Raw genomic sequence first — 14,821 nt, forward strand, 5'->3', positions numbered from 1 at the left:
CAGGTGCTGAAGGAAAAAGTGTTACAACCATACCCAGCCTCCCCTACATTTAAGAAAAAAATGTGTTAATGTTAATATTTAAAATGAAATATCAAAAATATATATATTTTTAATCAGTACATTTCTTAAATCAGTACAATTTGCTCAGACACATCCATTATTAATTCTACTCTGCCAAGACTTCTAAGGAATCTTCCTTAGAGCTTTGAGAACACAACACAAGCACGCTTTCTCTACTCTTGCACGTGCACTAGACTGACACTGCTTAGCTTATTGACCACTTTGGTATAGCAGTGCCACCTAGTGGCTGACTTGAGGTGTGTATGAATATTAAGCGCACATGTCAAATGTCGCATGTAAAGCAACTGTTAAAGCTGTGAGCTCTGAGTTGCTCCACCTGCTACAGCAGAACTCACTACGAGCTCAAAGCAGAGGTGATGTTCATCTCCAACTACCCTGATCTGTTTGTACCTGCATCTGTGGCATATGTGTGTCCATGGAAACAGCCCATCATCAGGAAAGACGTACTGTTCTCTGATGCCTCTTAATTGTCATGTTATCTTCTATGTGTGTGTTTTTTTTTTTTTTTTTTTGCTTCATTTAATATTTGCGTTGTTCTTTTTTTGCAAGGAGAGTTGTACACAATTGGCTTCTGAAAGTGATTTTGATGTGTTAACATTTTGTAATGTCTGTGAAAGATTCATTTATATTTAAGTATTTAATTTAATTTAAGTATTTATATCTGGATTATACACTATTTTGTTTTTAAAAAATGTACAAGCTTAGCATCGTATATTTGCTGTATTTCAGATACACCTCAGGCAGTACTGAGTGTGTCTCCACAGAGCTGGCTGACTGAAGGAGTCTCAGTGACTCTAAGCTGTGAGGTCAGAGACTCCTCTACAGGATGGACATTCAGCTGGTACAGAGCTGTTCACCACAGAGAAGATTTAACTCCAGAATTAAAATTTTTGGGCTCACCGATGTATGATTTAGAGCAGAGCTATAGTGCAGATCTCCTCTCAGACAGCAGCAGAGGAGCTGGAGGCTCCTACACTCTCAGTCCTGCTGCTCTTCATCACACAGGAGTTTATGTGTGCAGAGCACAGAGAGGAGAAACACCTTATGAGACAGAATACAGCAACCTACAGCCACTATGGATCACTGGTGAGGAAATACAACAGTAATATGGGTTTAAGTGGTAGTGTGATGAAGGTTGAAGACTCCTCTACCAGAGTTGTATAGTAACGAAGTAGAATTACTTCACTACTGTACTTAAGTACTAAAATGCTGTATCTGTACTTTACTGGAGTATTATTTTTTTCTCCTACTTCCACTTTTACTTCACTACATATTTTCCATCAGTTTAATACTTTTACTCCGATACATTTTTACGTGCTGTATAGTTACTCGTTACAGTTATAAACATGTAAGCTGGCGCTGTCACCGGGTCAGGCGATCAGGCTTATAAGAAAACTGCGCATGCTCCGGTCGCGTCTCGTTTACTCTGCTGCTGCCTTCACTGAACACTTGAGCTTCATAATCTAGGTTCACTTGACACGTCGTGACTGCCGCAAGGGTCCGCGCGGCAAAAATGACGCAATCGCGGTGGCTCCGCCAATGCGCGTTGGCCACGCGCGCGGTCGCGTGCCTCTTTGTGCGTGCGAAGTTACAAGGTGGAATGTATGCACTTGTACGGCACTTTGAAGGTCCATTTTTAGTATTTTCCAGCACCTTCAGCTTGATTTACATATTTATACAAATACACGTATATTCGAAATTATCCCAAATAATTCGCTTTTTAGCCTATCTCATTAAAAGAGATGGTACCGTGTTTGGTAACAGCAGAAGAGCGCAGTAAGCACTAGTTAGGTTAGATATCTTAGCTAACTAACCTAATTATGTTCATGGCGTGCTGCAGAATAACATTAACACTTAACATTAGCTGGCAATAAAGGCTACTCTTTTCATGCTGACTAATCATATGTCCATTTTTATAGTGTAGTGTTTTTATAGGGTAAGGGCATTTATTGAGGGTAAACGCAGGGCAGTAGGCTCACACTTAGAATCCGACGGACGGATTTTACGTCCAAAATACACCTCGTTTTCTCAGCTAAATGAAGGCGATTTTGTACTTCTGTGTCAAACCTACGACGTAGCGGGACATAGGTTATCTGTTTTTTGTGTTAACCCCAGTTTTTTTAAGTGCATACAGAACACTTGTATTTGTGATCTTTGACATCTTTGATTTGTAAGTGATATATAAATACAATTGATAATCAAACTTTGATGGCTTTCTTTAATTAATTCAAAACACAATACTTGTACTTTTTACTTTCAGTACTTGAGTAATAAATTTTAGACTAAACTACTTGCAATACTTAAGTATAAAATATGCTGAATACTTCTGTACTTCTACTTAAGTAAAATTTTTAAAGAACACTTCAACTTCTACTCAAGTAAATTTTTTGATAGAGTACTTGTACTTTTACTCAAGTATGGGTCTCGAATACTTTATACAACACTGTCCTCTACCCAGGGCTCAATCCAGGTATGAAAGGAGGTAAATGTGAGTTATGTCCAAAGAGCAGCTCCCTGGCATAGCAACCAGAGCACCGATTTAACCTTCCTAAGTAATGATGATGCTGCCTTCATCTCGGGGAGGGGGGGGGGGGGGGGTTGCACACCCCTCATTACGGGTTAGATACAGGATACTGGTGCATGAAGTGATGTTTAATGTAAAAAGTACTAAGTCCTTAAATAAATGTAAAAATGTCAAGTAACTAGATGTACCAGTCCAAAAACAGTGAGAGGTGTAAGTCCACCAGTGAAATGTGAGTGTCACACAGAGGGGACTGGGTAATCTATCATATAATATAAGCAGCTAATCCATCAGATAATCTATCAAGCAATCTAACAGCAGGTGCAGATATTGATATTGAACTTTTATACACAGTCATTATTGGGTATTGTGTGTAGAAAAACATTATTGAATGAATTTAACCCATTTTGATATGAGGCACTAATATAAGAAAATGTGGAAAAAGTGAATTGCTGTTTATTCTTTTCAGATACACGGTAACTACATCAGCTTGTTGTTTAAGATGTGCAGCCTGTTAATGGGTGTAAAACCATTTTATTTTATTTCATTATTTACATGTTATTTTACATGTTCATTACATGTGCATGGAACTGTAAAACTGTACACTTCCATATTGAATGTGTTCATTTACATCTACATTTACATTTAGGGCATTTAGCAGATGCTCTTATCCAGAGTGACTTACAAAGTGCTTTGCAACTGTTCACAGAATTCATCCTAGATAGTAGCATAGATAGGTCAGAATTCAAGATACCCTTGAGCTAGACTACAGGAACCAATGCCACTACTAAACTACAGGAACCAATGCCACTACTAAACTACAGGAACTAATGCCACTACTAAACTACAGGAACCAATGCCACTACTAAACTACGGGAATCAATGCCACTACTAAACTACAGGAACCAATGCCACTACTAAACTACGGGAATCAATGCCACTACTAAACTACAGGAACCAATGCCACTACTAAACTACAGGTACCAATGCCACTACTAAACTACAGGTACCAATGCCACCTGGGTAGCTTACTCAGAAAGAAAGGGTCGTATTCTCTGTATATTGCAGTGGAGGAATCTGCAGGATATGGTCAGTTTTTAAACATTTGTTGAGCAGGCATGAAAATGGGTCAGGGGTTAAAAAGGTGAGAAGACCGGGGGGCGGGGCATGTGACGTCATGGGAATACGGCGACGGGGCGTTGACATGTGACGTCATGGGTATACGACGGGGGGGGGGGGGGGGGGGGGGGGGTGTGGCTGCTGGTGTACGGGGATACAGCGACAGGTGATGCCAAATATTACGGAGCCCGTAAGGTGACATCATGTAAAAAAAATAATAACGCAAGATAATTATCTCGTTCGCACACGTTAGTAAGTCGTTCGCACGCGTTAATTAAGTATTACTTTATATAAAGCCAGGTCTACCTTCCTTGGGCAGTCAGTTCGCGAACATCCCTGGGATCTGTTTGCTTTGCTGTGAAAAAATAAACTTTGTTGCTGCGTGTGAAAGGCGACATAGTATCTCGTTCCCACGCGTTAGTAAGTCGTGGCCACACGTTATTATTTTTTTTACATGATGTCACCTTACAGGCTCCGTAAAATATAGTAAAATCCATTTAAAAATTTTTTTGACTGTCTTGTCAATGGATTCAATGTATGAAGCCAGATCCTTAAACGCGAGAGGCCGCTTTCGCCATTCCAGATGGCTCAGTCAAAACCATTACGTCTTAATGAACCAATAAATACATCAGCAGCGAAAATGAGTGTAAAAATACCAGGGTTCACGTGTTTTTATTTTCCAACATGGGCTAAAGCACAGGGTAGACTCAAATGACAAGAGTTTACAACGTCAACCTTTTCAGCCCTGGCGCGAATGTCCTCACCCGTCTCTGGATTCAGCAGTTACAACTACAGACACTAGAAAAAAAATCTTGTTTCTTATTTTATGTCACCGTTAACTACACGGGGTTGTCTATCTACCTATTTATCACAAGAGCTTGTGGCTCTGACAGTATTCAACGCTGTAGCGAACGGCAGTAACTTTGTTTTACCGCAAAATATGAAAACGATTGAAACCATTATTAACCCAATTAAATCCACTGGAAAATGTACGCTCTGGTAAATGTAGTGGTAAATGTACGATCTGGTAAATGTAGTGGTAAATGTACGCTCTTCTGCCTTGTCCCCGGTGTAGATAGCACTAGGTCCTGCTTCTCATCCCGCTTAGCAGTAAATGAATAACATGAATGAAGAACGTTCGTATGATTGGTTCTGGGCGGAAACTGCTGGCCACTGTGTCATTGAAATTGCCGATTTCGGAAGTGCTCTGTTTGCTTATTAAGTCAAAATGATAATTAGAATATATACATAATCTCCCGACCCCCCCCCCCCCCCCCCCCCCAAACAAAAAACTCATCGGATCTACACGATTCACGCAGGTCACCCTTTTCAACTTCAAAACGGTGAATTTCGCCGAAAGGTGACAGATTTTCATGCCTGGTTGAGAGGGTCAACTGGTTGTTCAAATTTCTCTCAGCATCACAACACCTCTCTGAGCAGTCATATTTGAACATTTCATTTAGACACGTGAATCCTCTGTTCCTGATCGTGTACCTGAGCATCTGGCAGCTGGATGAATTTGTAGCACACTTGTACTTATTTAAAAGCTATTCATTTTTTCCTCTGGACCTACACATTACCACTCACCCACCCCCCACACATACACACGCACACACAGTCCTTGTACATTTAGGATCCTGGGGACAGGCATGTAACCAGAGGTTGTCGAGGTGGGCCTGCTGCCATGGTCTCACCCATCTCCTCACCACTGTCTGTCCCTCAGTTTTTACTGCACCTTAGACATTGAGGGCCTTTGAGGGGATGGTGTGGACAAACACTGACCAGTGGCCCGGGGCATTGCCCACGTTTGTCCTAGCACCTGTCCCCTCAATTTTAACTACACCATAGTATCACACACTACCATACATGCATATACACCAACACCTACACACAACACAGCACTGGGGGTGAAGGGGTGGGAAGGCCTTCCTTCACCCGTTTCCTGCTCTCTGCTGGGGCGGGGGTGGGTCGCTAGCGCGGGGCTGGGCTGGGGGCGTCCTGGGGCTGCTGCCGATCCTTGCTGGTCCAGCCATTTGCCCCCGCTGCAGAGAGTGTGTTAGTTTGGATGAATGTGTGTCTTTGTCCTATCTCTTTTTGTACAGGTAGATGAATGAGTACATGCTGGGGGGAATATATGGGTATGTGTGTATATATTGGGGTGTGGGCACATTTGGGGGTGGGCCCATGTGTGCAGGAGGGTATATGGGTGTGGTCGGATGTGTGGAGGAATTTATGTTGGGATGCATGTGCGTGTAGGTGTATATGTGTGAGGGTCTACATGTGAAGGTGAGTTTGGGGGCGCATGTGTGTATGTGTATGGGGATGGGTGTGTGCATGGTAGGGGGGTATATAAGGGGTTGTGTGGGTGTATAGGGGCAAATGTATATATGAGTTTAAGTGTACGAGTGAGGACGGCTGGTTCTGGGTCGGGGACTGGTCGGTCCACTCCCGGCTGCTCCCCTGTGGTTACTGCTCCACTCCAGAGGGAGGGCGCCTTGGGGTTCCGGGGGCCAGCCTGGGGGGCTCTGTTTCCTCTGGTTCCCCTGGACCTGGGCTCCTTGGCTGTGGGGGCGCTGTCTGGGGTCTCACTCTCCCGCCTGCGGGGGCGGACATGAGGGGGTCACTGGGAAGTGCGGCCCTGGGACTCCACTGCTCCTGGGGGGGCCGAGGGCGGGTGGGATTCCCGGGTCCTTCTCTGCCTACCTCTGGCCTCTGGGGGAATGTTGTCGCAGCTTTCTACCCTTGCTGGTAAGTACATTCCGTACATTTATCCTATGTTGCACTACTAGGTTACACATAAACACACACTCACACATACATCACGTCATTTGTGCTAAATGTCTTGGGTACACTTTCTGCTTTACTTTGCTGTGGTCATTCGAGTTGGTTGTGTTTTTTATTTATTTATATATGTAGGGGTTTCACCTACTAATCCTTTAAAGTAGATATAATTTGTTTTACCTTAATTATTAAATCAGTCTCATTAATTTTGAATCAGTCTCATATTCTAATTATACCAGAACCACAAGTTTAGTTATCAACTAAAGGTAATTAATGGTTTGGTATCTGAAGGATTTAACTATGAATTCTTTGGAGGTTTTGGCATCAACCACTTTTGAATGACATCAACACAGACAATTTGGGGAAAATAAATGATGCATTTATTTAAAACCAACTATTCTAAAACAAACAGCATCAAGTAGGATCGGTATATTTACAGTGAAGGCTGGGTATCTAGTGTGTGTGTGTGTGTGTGTGTGTGTGTGTAAAAAGAGGAGGGGAATAAATGTTTTGTGCGCGTGTGAGGAGGCGTGAGTTGTAGTTTCAGTTCTCCTATAGAGAACAAAGCAACTAAAATGGCGCCGACTTTAAACAGTAGATCAGCGTGACTGTATGTTAATGAGCTCAGCTGGTTTATTCCAACGTGGTCAGAACAAAGAGTAATGGAGCTGGCTTAATAACTAAAAATTAATGTGATGTGTCTGAGAATGGGGAAGACTACAAGTTGTCCATTAATCAGATAAATAAAAGATGGTTGCATGCACAGCAAAGAGAACTTTGTATATACAAATCTTGATGAAGATTATGGAAATAAAGTTAAACACAAAACACTGAGAAGGTTTTGGTTAAACTTAGATAAGTCTGCAGTCCAAGTAACTATGCCCTTTGATAAACTATGCCCAGCGGTTAAAGTCTCACGTGTTGAGGATTTTGGGTAGTGTCGTCGTCCTCCCTGAATTAGGAGGGAATTTCCACCGCAGGCTCCTTGTTGATAAAGCGATGTCGTCCAGGTGTGCTGGGAATCGTCCTTCTGGATATGAAGTCCAGGAATGAGAGTCTCGTTCACGGTTTAACTACAGGGAATTGATCGCCTTTGTTTCAGTCCGTGTGGCCGCGTTAACAAGGTTGATTGAAGTAATTTGGTGAATCTGTTGTCACGGTAACGTTGATCGGTTGCTGGTTAGATTACGCCGTAACTCGGGCTTGTTAATTAACTAATACGACTTTCAGCTGTTTGCTGTTAGTCGTAGCAAAGTTTGTGTTCTCAAACAAAACCAGAGAGAGAAATGGCGGAGCCTCTCTTTAATAGGTCTAACCTCTGTGTCAGTCAAACCAGAGAGAGAGAGATGAATGGCTGTTCAGGGTATTTAAACACCTGAACTGTAGACACACCCTTACTTCCGTCAAAGCAAGCTTGTTCCATGTGTTGCCAATGGTACTGCCACCTGCTGGTTTAGCATGGTACCTACATATATATATAATTATTTTTTCCTTTTTTTCTTTTTCCCCCGCCCTTCTGTCTTTTCCCTTTTTATTCTTTCTCTCCCCCTCTTTTCTTGGTCCACCTAACCCCAATAATTATCACTTTGCATATTGTTATAATTGTTATAATTGTCATTTGAACTGTACATAAAAACAAAGTTGTCCTCCAAAGATGGGGGGGTGGAGGTGGGCCATTTAATAAAAAAAAAAAAAAAAAAACTATTCATTTTAAATGTTTATATAAAAAAAAAAAATTCCACCAGGGAAATTTGTGTGTTACGTTAAGTGTTACGGTACAGCTCCCAACCCCACCCCTCTGGGCGTGTGTTTATGTCGTCTGCATCTAGTCGTCTGCGTCTGTGTATCTTTGTGGGTGCGGTTGTGTTCGAGTGTGATTATCAGTCTCACCTGTGGCTGTGGTTCGTCTGTGGTTTGTCTATTTAATGTGCGTTCGCGCAGTGTCCCGTGCTCGTCTTTCAGTCACCCGTTCGTGTTTGTGTTGTATGTGCGCTGAAGCCTGCACTCAATAAAATGACGCTTGAGTGTGCGAGCTGGATTCTGTGCCTCGTCATTCCATCCACACCCCCCGCGTTACAGAAAGACGAGCCGAAACAGTGATGAAGCCAGGACGGTCGTCCCATACCAAGAAGGGGAAGAGGGCGAGCCGACACCACCACCCCCCTTCCCCTGTGCGATGCCACGATGCTCCCGCGACAGAGGAGGAGCTCGAGAGGGACCCAGTGTGCGCGTCCCTGCTGCGTTATGCACGGGAGGCAAAGGAGGAGTGGAAAGCGGAGCATTACCGCCAGGCTGCCCAGCGAGCTTGGCGCTTGGGATTCGGCTGCCCGACGAGGGACTCCTCTCCTCTGGCGGCTGGCAGACAGGGGTCTCCCAGTAAGTCGTCTCCACACCCCCCGGAAGACCCATTGGTGGTGTATGCAGGGATGGTGGGCCTGACCACGCCCGAAGACGAGTTCAGAAGTGAGGACTCGGGAGAGGAAGAGACGGACCGTGGAGCCAGCTACTCCACGTCGGTAACCTCTACTCCCACGGAGTGTTACAGAGAGAACGTAAGTCCCCCGCCTGTGTACGACGGTGAGAGGGAGGATGACGTCAGTCCTCCTGCGTCGGAGTGTTCCGTCCCTACCGTGTACTAAGGTGAATGGGAAGACAATGTCAGCCCTCCTGCGTCGGAGTGTTCCGTTCCTACCCTGTACTACGGTAAAGGGGAAGACGACGTCAGCCCTCCTGCGTCGGAGTGTTCCGCCCCCACCACTTACCACAGCGAGGAGAAGGAACATGACATAACTGCGCCCGGGGAGCAGTTGGGGTTAGGTGCCTTGCTCAAGGGCACCTCAGTCATGGCCTGTCTAGGAATCGAACCCACGACCCTCCGGTCACAAGACCAGTTCCCTAACCGCCAGGCCATGACTGCCCTCAATTGCAGCTTTTTAAACTTATGGTGGTGTGCTGCCCGACGCGGGATTCGAACCGCCATTGTCCACATGCATTGTGGCTGGGAGCACCTTGCTCTACCCATTGAGCTAATGGGCCATTGTGATTGTCTGGCGTATTTTCCCCCGTCTTCCCAGGGAGGGTGTTCTAGGCTGTTCGTGGCGGACTCTCCACCGGGGGCACTCACCACCCAGACACAGGACGGAGGGCTCTGGATCCACCCATTGGCGTAGGTTCGGGGCGTTCGGTCCTGTTGGCACCCTGGGACGGGTAGTGCCCTTGGTGGGGGGCTCTGTCACGCTACGGCTCCCGACCCCACCCCTCTGGGCGTGTGTTTATGTCGTCTGCGTATCTTTGTGGGTGCGGTTGTGTCCATGTGTGATTATCAGTCTCACCTGTGGCTTGTCTCGTCATCACTTGGGGTTTATGTGGTTCGTCTATTTAATGTGCGTTCGCGCAGTGTCCCGTGCTCGTCTTTGTCTGAATGTCACCCATTCTTGTTTATGTTGTATGTGTGCTGAAGCCTGCACTCAATAAAGTGGCGCTTGAGTGTGCGAGCTGGATTCTGTGCCTTGTCATTCCGCCCGCACCTCCGCGTTACAGTAAGCACCAATGCAAACTGTCTATAATACACTATTTCTACTTTCTTTTGTTTACCTTTTCTTTGAAGCTACATTTTATTTATTTGTAATAATTTAGGTTGTGTGTTTCCAGTGTAATATCCCTCAATATAGTTTGCTAAATTCAGGTACCGCATGGTTACTAATGCTAGCTGGGAAAATAGTGAATCACTCAGATAACATAACTGGATACATTCAACCTAAAACATATTAACCTATAACTCACTAATGATGATTACATGAGTAACACCAAAGGTAAAATACAAGACAGTATGACTCCTTTGTAATTAAAACACAAAATGACATTACTGATAAATACTTCTAAAACAATAATAATTTTTTTACTAACAATTTACAAAACATGATGAGGATGACAGGAGCACTGATAATCAAATGCTGATAACCAAAAATCCCATAACGGTCGAGTCTGAAATGCTGATGCAGGGTTGCCAACTTTTCAAGATCACTTGGAGTGAGATTTGAACCTGGAGGGGGTGGCGAGTGTAAATTGTTGCTGGGGGGGGCGAACGTAACTTGTTGACGGGATGGGGGTGGGGGATGGCGAATGTAAATTGTTACCAGACAGGCTGTATAATGGACACAAATTAAGTATTATATCGCGATCGATCAATCACCAGTGGTTGGCGCTAGAGCGAACTAGTAACTCATTGAATCGTAGATATGGATCAGAGGTAAATAAACTAGATTTTTTTTTTTCAGCGTGAGATATCGTAAGTGTGGCGTGAGAGCGTGTGAAGACAGTCAAATGCGTGTGTCTCACGCTCAATGTGTGAGAGTTGGCAACCCTGCTGACGGTTGTCCACGGTGATGATGAATAGTCCACGGATGGTGATTCTTTCTGGCTTTTCTCACAGTTCCTTGCACACTGACGATGGTGATGGTACTAATAATCCCGTTGAACGGTTCTTGATGCCGTTCAGTCCCCTGGTCTTGTCTGTTATCTGGCGTGGATCATAAAGTCTCTAGATATCTTGATGCACATCTCGTCAAGGCTTATTATTCTGTCCTGGTCCACAAACTGCAGTAGTCCTCTTGTCCTGGGAGCCTGTGGGGGGCAAGTGCTGGGGGGGATGGGGTGGTGGTGAAGGGCACTTTTTAGCGCACGTGGAACACTTCATTATAAAAAAAATTACAAGCACATGTTAAATTAAATTATACTTTTATTTGTAACATTCTCTAAACGTGAGTTTTCAATGGAAAAAAGTCACACCACCAACTGATAAAATTCATATCCAATATTATCTATACACAGTCATGTCCTTCAGTTAACTTCTGTTAAACCCTCCACTGTCTGCAGGCCTTGTTGCATATATTTTGCAATTAGTCAATCAATATAGGCCTACAAATAAGGCAGTAAAAAGACTGTAAAGTAGGAGAAGGAGTTATAGGCTACTGAGTGTTGTCATTACATGAATGCAGATGGGCATTTTTCACAGGTAATGGGGAACTTCCTGTTTCTTCTTTCACAAATGAATGAGTTAATTTATTTTGCCTACCAAATCCTATATAACAGAAGACGTTCAGCTTAACACATAGATTTGCAAACTCTACCTTAATTATTTGTATGTGGACGTCCTCACGTTATCTATCATTGATTTGGGCTAGAGCGACTAGTTTATCAGATGACCAGTCGGCTAAAATGCTTAGTAGTTTGGTGCAGTATGAGACACTTTACTGCACAACAAAATGATTTCACACTGGGATTAGAGGGCAAACGGTACGATTTTACTTGATGTGTATGTGACCTGGCTGGTGGGGCACGGGAGAAGAAGTCTATCTGTGACCGTGTGTGCTGTGCTGAAGACGCTTCCTTCCACTCGCTGAACTGAACTGCTGCTGCAGCGCATCTGGTGTTAAAGGAAGAGAGAGGTCGGGTGTGTGTGAGGTGGTGGCTCATTTCAGGCCATTGTTTTTAATCGCTCAGGTTTCCAAAAGATCATTTCAAACCGACCTCAGTAAAATGATAATAATAATAGTAAAAAAAAAAAAAAAAAAAAAAACCAAGTTTTTGATAAAGGGCAGAGTTGGTGGTGCTTTAGCACCCCTAAACCCTCTGGACACCCCTAAACCAAGTGGACACCACTGTTTGCTACAAAACACACACGGTAAAAATGCCTTTAGATATCATTTTCTAAAAACCTCACCACAAATAAGTTTAAATACAATCAGAAAGGAGGAAGCACTGACCAGAAAAATATTCTGCACACTGATGTCATTGTTGAACGGGTGCGCAGGTAAATGTTTGCCTCTGTGATGCTGGTTCCCCTCTGCTGAATTAACAGAGGACATGCTGATGAGTGTAATTCAGAATGGGACAAGCTAGTTAAGGATGCTTATAGTCAATACTCTTCTTTACCTTGATGCAGACCACGGCACTAGCGCTGGCAAAGTGGTGGAGGGTAAGCTACAAATACAAAGAAAAGATTAGGTTGAAGGGACATTGACAGTAGCATGTCCATTCTTACTGAAATTGTGAACCTGTTCCCATCACACTCACCTCTGCATCTATCCAGTAAAAGTCATTGTTGAACACCCACCAGTGCTCACTCTGCAGCCCATTGTAGATGGACTTGTGCTGGAGCTTTACCTCCACCACCTGCAGTCAAGCATAAGAAAACTTTACCACTGAAAAGATTTTTAAACTCTCAGGTAATAAAATATTTCTTTGTGCCTGTGATACACATTAAAAACTCAAGGGAACTTGTGTAGCTGAAGAAAACATTTGTGAGAAGGTGAAGGCAAACATCCGATGTGCTCTGTGCAACCCTTGGTGAGTCTGATACACGGGTACAGCCCCGTCGACAGGGGGGGACAACCGGGTCTGTTGTCCTGGGCCCCAGGGGTGGGGGCATCAAAGAGCCCAGCAATTTATTTTTTATTTAAAGTCTATAATTTTTTAATAATCTTGAAATCTTTCATTAATATAAAATTCTGTACTCAAAATAAGCTCAATGGCTAAAATATATATGTTTTTTACCTATATGCATATTTTCTATTAAGTGCATACACCCCCGCCTCCCACTGAAAAATGGTTTGATCCAGCACCGACCATAACCGGCTGGTATCCGCCCAACAGCAGGAAATACAGTGGTGGATAGTTCTGTAAATACAGAAATCTGGAGTGCAGAAAAAGGAAAAACATTTACCTGACGAATTTTAATGTTGCATTGTGTTCCAGGTTTGAAAAGTGCTGGAATTTAGGCTAAAGTACTTGAAAATGCTTGAAATTGTAACTACTTCGTTTCACAACAAATATCTGTCTGACTGAACAGTTCTCTTGTATTATGTTAACAAATACGAGCCTCTTGTAATTCCAGGACGAAACATGAGAGAACGTGAAGACGTTAAGATTGGGCGTTTTGGAAATAAACAACCATTAAATAATGTGATAAAAAGCGAATAATTTCGAGTATATGTATAAATATTTAACTTAACTAAGCTTAATGTGCTGGAAAATACTGAAATGGACCTTTATAAAAGGTGTATGAACCCTGCAAACATGACTTTGTTCATTGCGCTGAAGCACGGCACGCGCAAAGAAAGTCGAGAGGTGCACGACCTCGCGAAGCGACAGCGCGTGAGGCCCTCGCGCACAGGCGGTGCTGCTGTGATTACTTCATTTTTGCCGTGCGAACCCTCGTGCCGAGTCAAGCATAAACCCGTCAGCTGTCAGAAACAGCTTTGATGTGTGGCTATATTATATACTATATGACCTAACACAAGGATTGTCTGCTACAGAGGAAATTAAAATGACGTGCACCGGGGGGGTGTGGGACTTACTTACATGAAACTTACTTGTCCCGGGCCCCAGCAAGACTGTCAACGGGCCTGGAAGGGGTATAAGCTTTGACTGTGGAGAAAACTAAAAACGTGTTATTTTGCGACTAGACAAGGGTATGTGCAATACTTAAACGAGCAGCTCTAAAGAAAAACATTAGCCTAATTAGGCCAAATAAAAACAAACGTGTCCAGTGCTGTCGCTCTTTCTTTCTCTCTCTCTCTCTCTCTCGTACTCTCGACGAGTAGCATCGTCCTCCGGGATCACCACCACATGAGAGGAATGTGCAGCACTGGACGGCTGTACCTGCAGGTCTTAAGAAGGGCAGCGGGTGATTAAGTGCAGGTGTAACGTATTAGTAGTTTGTGAAAGGGGGAGTGACGTGTGAGAGGTCTCTCAGGGTGTGCACGTCTCCCCAGAGGATCTGGGCTGGCATACCGTGACAGCTATAGAAATAACGTTTCACTTAGTTTATTTTTTAATGTATTTTTTTTACTTAGTACTTCAATCCTTACTTAAACAATGATTAGACTGTCATAATAACACATCATAATTGTGTTTTCTGTCTGTAAGGAGAGTCTCCTCCATTCTCTCTGATCATCAGTCCCAACAGAACTCAACAATTTTATGGTGACTCTCTCTCACTGAGCTGTGAGGGACAGAGTGACTCTACTGGATGGAGAGTGAGACGATACACACACAGTGGGAGTGTGTCAGAGTGTTCATCAGACTGGGATTTAGATATAGACTTTATATGCAACATCAGCTTCCTCTCCACATCCCACAGTGGAGTGTACTGGTGTCAGTCTGAGTCTGGAGAGAGCAGTAACCCTGTCAACATCACAGTACACGGTGAGCCTCCATTTAGCTCTATGAAATGTGACAAAGGAAGTTGTTATTGTTTATGAATAAATTATGTCTCAACACTTTGTATTTGCTGTATTTCAGATACACCCCAGGTAG

Source organism: Brachyhypopomus gauderio, chromosome 18 (assembly GCF_052324685.1).
Source record: "Brachyhypopomus gauderio isolate BG-103 chromosome 18, BGAUD_0.2, whole genome shotgun sequence".
NCBI lineage: Eukaryota > Metazoa > Chordata > Actinopteri > Gymnotiformes > Hypopomidae > Brachyhypopomus > Brachyhypopomus gauderio.